Source organism: Schistosoma haematobium, chromosome 1 (assembly GCF_000699445.3).
Source record: "Schistosoma haematobium chromosome 1, whole genome shotgun sequence".
NCBI lineage: Eukaryota > Metazoa > Platyhelminthes > Trematoda > Strigeidida > Schistosomatidae > Schistosoma > Schistosoma haematobium.
In genome coordinates, this window is record NC_067196.1 from 49,227,504 (window position 1) to 49,238,211 (window position 10,708).

Here is a 10,708-nt window from a genome sequence, read left to right on the forward strand (position 1 = left end):
ATCTGTTAGTAATTCTACTTACGATCCAATGACTACAGTACGAGTGAAATCTACCAAATAGAGATTGAATTATCTGCAGCGTCCACAAAAACAGTTTTGTGACTTTAAAGAAATCAACCACTTGATCTAGTTAACGTACAAATTACGAAATGGATTATTCGCATTTCTGGTGAACCTTTAAAATTTCTAACTATATCATTTTGTCCTTTCGCAATAAAGTTCTTATTTTAATTTTGTCTTCTGAAGAATAATTAAAGATTAACAGATCCTTTCTACTCACACACACATGTATAGAAACAAATTAAACCTAAGCTTACATATATGTACTCATATCTTCTCAATCTTGATGTTTCTGAATAAATTAACTAAGCAAATTGTTGAGAAAGAAAGATAAAATACCGGTTGAATAATCAGAGCTCAAGAAAATCTGATTTGCATAACTAATAAGGACTTCATTCAACTAAATGAATGGTTAAGAATAATCTGATCAATATAACATATAGCTTTTTTTATCATAAGATTGGTAGATGTTTAATTTGCTTCTCTTTCCATATTGCCTAATAAGGGTTTCTATACAAAGGGATACATAAAATTTTATAAACTTGGAAAGTAAAATAAGGAAGTCAACTGTTCAATTTATCTAAGCATAAATTTTATGCTTTTTAAGCCAACTCCTAAAGCTTAATAATAAGAATAATTGATATAATCTAGTGAATTGATGGTACTTTCAGAAATATACGTTATCGTTTACATCATTTGAATATAAATAATCAAAAATGTTTTACGTTTTATATCTTATAAACTGCATCCAGTCGTTTGAAATTTATTTAAGAAAATCATATTAGCCAATAAACACAGGATTACTTCAAAGTAGTCATTTGTTCGAAGAAAGAAAATGTAGTAATTATCGGTTACCAGAAAATAATAGGTGTTACTATTCCACATTGGAGCTAATAAATATCTTCACACTACAGCTGTCTAGACTATGTATTTTGAAAAATAAATCCAAGTGATAAATTTTAAATAGCTCAACTGTCTTCAGTATATTTTCCTAGAGTTTAACACGACTCGATTTTTTAAGTAATAGCGCTGAAACTGTGGAAAGAGATTACCAAGTAGTTTTGGCTTCAAATTATCTAATTAGTCTCTGAAGAATCAAATTGATGATGGGCAAAAGTCGTGATCCCAATTTTTCAAAGACTGAGTGTCCTAAGAAACTGATTTTCTCTAATCACTTACAGCATCTAATCATGTTTACTTTTCTGTCAGTGCTTTGTATAAAAGCATTTTATTTCATTGGATGGGCAGTCCATTCTTCTGACTAGGAGTCTTGTCTTAGATCACAAAACATCTCTTTCTCAATCAAATGAGAAAATTTTAATGACTCCACAATTTGACTTTAGATCATGAAAACTGATCAGGTGTAAAGAAATACATAATAACGTTCGGATCTCATTAGTTTATTGCACATTTAACAGTTTATTAAGATTTTCCTCTTAATGTAAGGAAGCTTGGATCAGGTTATCATTCAATTGCCGTGCAAATTATCTTCCTGATAATGTCAGAATTAGGTGTATATATAATTCTATACAATCACTGATATCTGCTTCTAGTAATACAATGTGAAACTAGTTGTAAAAGCAGCAAGAACAGTTGCCACAATAGTTCCTCGAATAGCTTGTTGGTATGCATGATTTCCCTTAACAAACTTAATGAGACATGGCTCTCTTCAACTTTTTGACGAATTGAAATCTTAATTTAGTGTTAATCACTTCTAAAAAATCTTATTAGTTTGTATTTTCACATGGAATTAACCTTATTCGTTGTAATAATCTTGAAGTATGTCTGAAAAAAGCATAAGCGCGTTGGTCTAAGAAAATTATGTCAAAATATTACCAGCTGCAACTTCTTCTTGACCCCCTATCAAAAAAGTGTGGCAATCTGTTTTCGTAGCAATACTTAATACATAAATGGCTTCTGTTAATATTTTTATTCCACACAATTTGCAGATTTCTTGTCACTTATTGTAAGACAGTTTGTTTATATCGGACATTTTAAAATGATTGTCACTTTCTAAATGCACGTCTCCCTCTCCCCTCTCCTCGTTCTGCTTTTCTCAACTAATTTGCCACGTCTTTAAGAAGTCTATCGTATATATTTTCAGTTAGTGTTTCAACATTTATCTGTTCGATTTAACGCCCTACCATTTATATTTACGTATTATTTTAGAAGCAACATTTCGTGAACATAAATTTGTGGACTAATTGAACTTACTCAAAACTCAGATTAGAGAAACTAGTAAATAAATCTTGTAAAACTGTCTCTCATTCTGATCTAATATTGCTGTTCACGGCTGCCATACATGTTCCATTCTATTTGGGTCATTTTGTTGTCTAACTAGTGTTATTGCACAAAGGATACTTCCTCCACACATTCGCTAGCTAGTTTGACAATGCTACTTTACCTACGTCTGTACTCGTCCAACTATAATGTTACATCCTGAATCACCATTGAACTATTCATATGTTTACATCATCTCTGTAAATAGCGGTTTACTAAGCTTGCTATAATTAAAGTCAGGCGTTCCAATGGACAGATGTTAATATTCACGACCAAATGTGTCATATTTTCAGAGACAAAAGCTATGGTATTGAGAGGCACTGGCATGATATCAGTGCATCCATAGAAGAAGAAGATACCGAAATTGTGGGACATGTTACTATAAAGATGCATATTTAGGTATGCAGTGACCTACTTTTACCAAGAGAACGCGATTGATTTAGTGGAAACAATCATTATTATAACCAATTGTACCAGTGATTGTTTTACTGTGCTCGTTTGTTTAACTGTGCTAAAGACAGCCATATTATTACTACTCCATTGATTGTGACCTTGCACGGGTTTGGTTGGGCTCGGTTACCACGCTTGTACTCCTTTAGCACGATCTCGGTATCTTTTCGATACCACGAGATCGCCAACAAATACATCTCGACTACAGCCATCAACTGCCTTCTGATATTTGGCTTACGGGGGATTTTATCGGTTAACTGGCACGTGGTCTTCTTGTAGTGGTGTTCATAGTCAATCACGACTCGACTCCATGCTACAGGTATAAACTGTGATCATAAACAATGGTTTAAGTTTTATTCACACCAACTGATCTGTACCCCCTACACCAAATGTCGACTATAGGCTGCCTTGATTCGGGAAGATAATTAGTTTGCCTCTCCAGCCATATGTTGGATCGGTAACATTTATGGACAGTATATTTAATACATTTTGAAAGGCTCCATAAGCTGCACTAACCTTCCTAACATTGATTGACCTGAAATAGTAAACCCTGGATAGCTTCCTTTACTTTTAATCAGTTTGGCCACGTTCTTGGACAGAATGGACGTTTTTAATCTGAGATTTGGTGAATGCACAAAATGATGTCGAGGAATTGGAGCACTTTCACGTTTGATCGTTGTTTGGTTTTTATTAATTTAGTGCTCATACGTTTACTGGGGTTAGACAAGAAGATATGGACGTTGTGAAACAAATTAGAAGTACCTGTCCTATCCTTTATCTGTAATCGTCTAGACATTGAGCTGTTGATGACAAAAACTGTTATTCTGATTCTGTACAGTATTTGGTGATTATTATCCTCTCGTGCTTGTTGACGAGTAATGATGATTGTAATGATTGTACCCTGTCCGTTAATCCGTTCTATCTCGAAAGCTGGTAGTGAATATTATGTGCTGTTCTATGTTCAAGGTATTGATCGGTACAATCATTTAATAAAATGAGACTGATTTGCAGCAGAGTTATTTCAATGAGCAAACACAACGTAACTCACACTGGATAAACCAGTTAACCAGATAACCAGTTAACTCACATGATGTTGTCAAGTTAAAATGACTATTTGAATATCGTAACTCTCCGTCCTCTAGTCACTTTTCTCCTCATTGCTTTTTAATAACCGATCTATACGTCTACTAAAGTATTGTGATTTGCTACTGATATCGACAGATATAAGTAGTATGTATCATCAATCGAAAGTGAAATGTCTGGCGGCAGAATGTTTCTAGTTTTACACCTAGGACCCTGTTACGTAGCATGTACGAAACTGGGTTGTTGGCCGAAAAGGGTGCATAGAGCAGTTCATAAGTAAATCTTGTGTATTTTAGATGCAGCGTAAAACCCTTTAATTTAAATTTTCATCCCATAAGTCTTAAGGAGAACTAATATGAAGTGAAATGAACTAACAAGTCCATTTGGATTTTGTTTCGCCAAATGACTATAAAGTCTAGATGATGTATAAAATGTATGTCAGTTTACATATGTTTGGTTTTTGACCCAAAACTCACTAGGGTTGAGAGGTATGCTTCAAAATTTACACTGTTCTAAGAATATGTCCCAAAGTTTGCACAACTACTTCTAGACTTGAAACGTTGCAACCAGATGAAAAATATATGGCTGATAAGTACTTATTGAAAATATACTGGTATTTGACAAGTGAGAGTCTTGATGTTCACTTTCAGTGGTCCCAGCAACAGAGACCATCTATCACTTACGCTACCTTCATACTCGACAAATTAATTAAGGACTGGTATACAACTCTGTCTGAAAGTATGTTTAAGTCGTTGAGTTTACTAGCCTTTATCGTAGTAACAAACGATCATAGTGTGATAGAATTGAATAAACACAACTGGACTGGAATAATACAGTAATCGATCACCCAAATAGTTGGTGAAATAAACGCAGGACTGCATTGGACTGGTCTAATCCGCATTGTATTGAAATGAATCCAAACCGTTCACAGTGTTAATTAGTCGGCTTTTCACAAACATTTGTACGCCAGTGTAACAGTGGAACGCGATTCACAGATTAGATTAGATTAGATAGATAGACTCCAAACATCTCATATTCGACCGAAAAATTCTTCCTTTTAATAGTTTTGATCGAGTCGCTTTCGTCACAGAATGTCTGGTACAAAGGTATCTACTCCCCTCTCCAGCTCATTAAATGTTGAGGCGGCAATAAAATCAGTAGCAATTATCAATGTCCTGACAAAATTTTCTGCCTGACCATTAGAACATTGATGTCTGGGAGCAGTAAACAGATGTTTGAACCCTACACCATTCAACCAGGTAGTGACTGTATCTGCAGTAAAATGAGAGCCATCATCAGTCATTAACACCATGGGATCCCCTTCTCGACCAAACACCTTTCTTAATGCTTGAATTGTGAAGTCAGAATTTGGTTAAGTTGTGAAAAAATTTCAGGCCACTTTGAAAAAGAATCAATGACTGCAAGTGCATAGTATTTGCTAAGAAATGGACCACAATAGTCAGCATGAATTCTATGCCAGGCATCAGACGATACTGGCCATGGAGTCCACTTCGAAGGATGATTTTTCAACTTATGACACTTTTCACAATTGTTTGCTTTACGACATATATCTTCATTTATCTCTGGCCACCAACATATGAGCCTTGCCAAGGACTTCATTTTTTCAACACCTAGAGGTCCACTATGAAGATCTTCAAGAAAGGATTTACACAATGAAGGAGGAATAACAACACGATCATTTAAACACAAAATAGCTCATCCCGCTTTCAAATCTACGTTTCAGATTAGCATCTCAACCTTTCCGTATAGCATTCAGTACACATCCAAAGTATCTACGAGTTTCACTAATGAGATCTGGACATCTCACTGGTAAAGGTTGCACTAACAAACAATCCGAAGTATTAACCGGTCTATCTTGTAATGATTGTCGAGAAACGTAGTCAACGTGTTGAATTTTATTTGGCACTTCTCTTCTGAACCGTATAGTCATATGCACTCGAAGAAATACTCCATCGTTGAACCATAACAGCTGAGGAATGTGCTAAGGATTTTTCAGGATGATAAATAAACTTAAAAGCTTAATGATCAATAACAATAGTAGATTTCTTTCCAAATACACATTTATGAAGTCTTTTAACAGCCCAAAACACAGATAATGCTTCTCGCTGAGTCTGTGAGTAATCTTATTCAGTAACAGTACGTTTGCGTGAAACACAGATAACTGGTCTACCTTCCTGCTCCAAAACTGCGCCAATACCCACAGACGATGCATCAGTAATGAGTACAGAATGTACGCTCGGGGAGTAAGTTCGAAGACCAACATCATTTTGAAGGAACTTTAGTAGACTTCGTAAGCATGACTCTTGTTCTTCACTTCATTTGAATGAATTGAATGTCAAAATATTAAATAAACAATTTGCACGACAAGAAAAATTAGGAATAAAACGTGAATAGTATTGAAGAGCACTCACTAGTGAACGTAGTTCAGTAAGATTTTTTGGAGACGATGCATTTGTCAGTGGAGCTAGTCGTTTCATATCTGGTCTCAAACCATTACCATCAACTAGGTATCCAAGATATTCGATACTAAATACACAAAATGAACGCCGATTTGGATTCACTGTAATAATAACAATAATAATAATAGTAATGACATATTTCTGCATGGGCAGGTACACGCCATTTTTTACAGGCATAATCCATAAATTACGACATTTGTTGGAGCACAGCATGTTTTTCAACTTATTAAGTTTATAGTTGTTATAAAGTTGACTCGTGGAGCGCTTGCTGTAAACTATGACCTTGACGAGACGCGTACATCAAGTTTGTTCCAGAAGTCAGAAGTTCCATAGCTGTGCACTCAGAGCAATATTCTGAAGAAAAAAGGAGAAACGGAAAAGCAGCAAGGCACTTGGATATGAACGCCAAACGTTGCTTAACATTGTGTAGTAGAACAGATAGAGGTATAATAAATCAAATTAAATTCATATTACCTCTTGTTAGAGTGAAATGGAATCAGATGCTCCATGTAAGAGAATGTAGTAATAAAGAACAATGATTTGTGACATTTAACAAGCTGGAGTAAGCTCACATGAAGGAAGGGAAGTCCAGGTTGGTACAAAGAAAGCGGTTTATTAGAAGGGAGTGTGTATATAGATGGTAACGTGTTAAGAATACCAATGATTATATCTTCTATTGTCTAATTTTTTCTTTCTCTTCTTTTTGTCCATCCGATGCCAGCCACACAATACTAGTGTAAAAGTCCGGTTTAGCATGTTATAGGTTGTCTTAGTAGAATAGCTAATCCAGCATAATATTGGAAACGTGAGTCTGAGTGGTGAGCGTAGGAAAACAATCTATATCACAGATTGATTGGCTTATTCTCAATCATAAAGAGCCTGATACATACAAAATGTTCTGCCCCCACAAACACGGGTGGATTGAAGTTATCGCCCTCACCATCAATGCTTGCTGGTCAGTAACTCCACCCTCCCTCCTTTTGTGATGTTAGGCTCATTTAAGATTATTTTTGTATGTATGTCATACCTCACGCAATCCTCTGCGTTCCACATCCTGTTGGAAAGCACTATTTATTAGTACCATTTTGCAAGCTTATCAGGCAGTTACAAGCTATGGACTGCGGGTAAGGCACCGATGCAGTGCTTTTGTTGACTATAGTATAAAGTATAGTTTGCCAATCAGAGTATAAGCATCAAGAAGTGTGTAATGTAGGTTAGTTGTTTATTAAGGCAGGCGGAGAAGTATAGAAGTACATGAGTTGTAGATAAGGTAACGAGTGGAGAAATAATACTAATTGCTAGTCAACATAGTGTACAGAAGAGTAAAAATCTAATAAAGAATAAATAGGTAGAAACTCACACTAACTTCGTGCTGATGTTATTTTGTGTTGTCCTAACCAGTTGATGGGTAACAGGCTCCATAGATGCGAGACCACTGGTAGTAGGCAGTCGATTGTGCGGTTCTCTTGACTTTTTAGGGTGGTGGTGAGTGTCCCTAAGCGACCGAGTTCAGCTGAACAGTATCGATAGGTCCAGTGAGTTACCTGTCTACTTCAAGTGAGGAAATAGAGTGAAAAAAACAATACAGCTGTAAATTTAAAAAATGAGGCAAACTGAACTTGAAGTCCACTTTGGTCTAGACATGGAGAGATCCTATGATGTCAGAGTGGGGCGCAGATGTGTTCGTACGTGCAAGATCAGTGCAAGTGAGGGCTTGATCGAGGAGTTTTACAAACGTATGTAATTCATCTGCCGTGCGTTTTTCGGAGGGAAGACTGTTCCATACCAATGCACACTTGATGAGGAAGAAGTTTTCCCGATGTTTTCATCTGTATTTCTCAACTCTGACCGTAGATACTTTGTTTCGAAGTTCGTATTCACGTGAATCTCGGGCAATAACTACATTACATGTTGAATAAGTAGGGTTTTTGAGTAGTCTGAAGTGGAGAATCAAATTAGACCCAAGCCTTCCTTTCCAAAAAGGTTCTATTTCTAACTGTAGTCAATGACTCATTCAGTCGTAGGTATTTTTACGGGTGAAGTCTCGTTGTATTCCTTCCACCTTTACTATATCAGATACGTGTAGGTTGGAAAATAAGAACGGGCAGTATTCAACGATAGGTCTTACGCAAACTTTACAAAGAAGGATCATAAATTCATTTTGACAGAAATTGCGGAGAATGAAGCCAAGCAAGCTAATAATTTTAGATGCTTTGGCTGAGCTGTGTTCAGAGAAATTAAGACTGTGAGTAACGTACCCCCAGATCAGCCAGTGATGGCAGTCTGGGCAGTGTGTTGTTGCTAAGCGTTAGTTTTATTTTAAGAGACGTGTCTACTATACATAACCAGCCTCATCTCTCTATGTTGAGCTCTAACCTCCAGCGTATGCACCAGTCGTCTACCACGTTGATTTCATGTTGGACTGTTTGCATAGTACTACGTAAATCACAAATGTCAGTTTTATAGATGGCTTTTAAGTCATCGGCATATAGGTAGGTCTTACCTGTGCCAAAGCACTTGCATGTATTGTTGATGTAGATTATAAATAGCAATGGACCCAAGACACTACCCTGCACAACACCACTGGTTATTCCTCTCAATTAAACGACGCAATGAAGCAATAAGTCTCTCGTCATGAACTACCTTATCAGAACCATGAACAATGAGGTCATCTTGATAAACTTCAACACCTTCAAGATCACTAACTACCTCATTCTTAACTTCCTGAAATATGGATGGAGAACAACTTAGACCAAATGGAAGGAAATTGTATTTGAAAAGACCAAAAGTAGTGTTCATTGTCGTCAAAATAGATGAAGATTGATCTAAGGAGATTTGAAGATAAGCATCTTTTCGGTCAACCTTCGAGAACACTTTAGAACCGTGAAGTCGATTTAGAATATCTTCAGCTTCTACCGTCGTGCACGTTTGCTTCAACAAACAGGAGTTCAATGTTATTTATAGTCACCACAAATTCTAGGGGTCTTGCCGTCCGATTTCAGTGGCGTAACAATAGGAGTTCCCCATGCTGAAGACTGAATCGGTTCAATTGTGCCTTTCGCACACGAATCGTTCAAAGTCTTATGTACTGCTTCTCGATGACCATAAGGAATTATTTGTCTTCTAAGAAAGACTGGTTCACCCTGTACTTGGAGTTTTATAGGCTGAATTTTCATACCTCCACTGCACTTAGCACACATAGCCATCAAATCTTTAAGTAAAGTATCAGAATTTTCTTTAGAAACTAGGAAAGACAACTCCACTTTAAACCTTTTCAAATTCTTTAAACCCAATATTGACAGCCCTGTTTCGCTAACTAAAAATTCACAAGGTATGTATGAAGAATCATGATCTCTGACTAGCAATTCACGGCGAGACTCTAATTTAGGGACGAGCCAATCAGAAGCGTCTGAGCAATTTCAATTATTAGCCAATCAGAAGACAGTTAGTATAAAGTAAAAATATATTATAAGAAAGTAATGAATTACAGTGGATATTCTTCTTTCACATGATTTAGAAACTTGTTAAGGTTTGATAAAGGTTCAGAGGCTCTGAATTCATGATGCATACGGTATAGAAACTCGTCCATGGGGTTAGGGTGGCGAGATTCTAATTTAGGGACGAGTCAAACCGAAGCGTTTTAGAAATTTCAAGGTCACGGAGCCAAGTTCAGCACGTGATACTAACATACGATCGGTTTACAGCGGATTTTAGAGAAGAGGTATTTATTGAGAGGCTACAACCCTAACCCTATGGACGAGTTTCTATACCGTATGCATTATGAATTCAGAACCTCTGAACCTTTATCAAACTTTAACAAGTTTCTAAATCATGTGAAAGAAGAATATCCACTGTAATTCATTACTTTCTTATAATATATTTTTACTTTATACTAACTGTCTTCTGATTGGCTAATAATTGAAATTGCTCAGACGCTTTTGATTGGCTCGTTCCAAAAATAGAGTCTCGCCCAATTCACAACATCCTCGTATGGGCAGTCTGTGTCCAGTAATCCCCAATATTGATACTTCACTGGGTCGTACTACAACGTTAGGATCTAAAGATTTCAAGTTCTTGAATGAAATAATGGACTCTATACTGCCTGTGTCCACAATAAAGTCATGAAATGGACCAAGCGATGTATACAATCGCTTTTGAATATGAGCATTACCTTTCGATATGGTAGACAAAGATAAACGGTCATTAGGAACAGCTGAATTAATGGGATATAAATTCCAAGGTTTAGTACTACTTGAGGCAAAATGAACAGTAGCTTTGCATACTGACTGAATGTGTCCTATCTTACCATATTTAAAACATTTAGCATTACGAAATGCACATGAATTACGAGAATG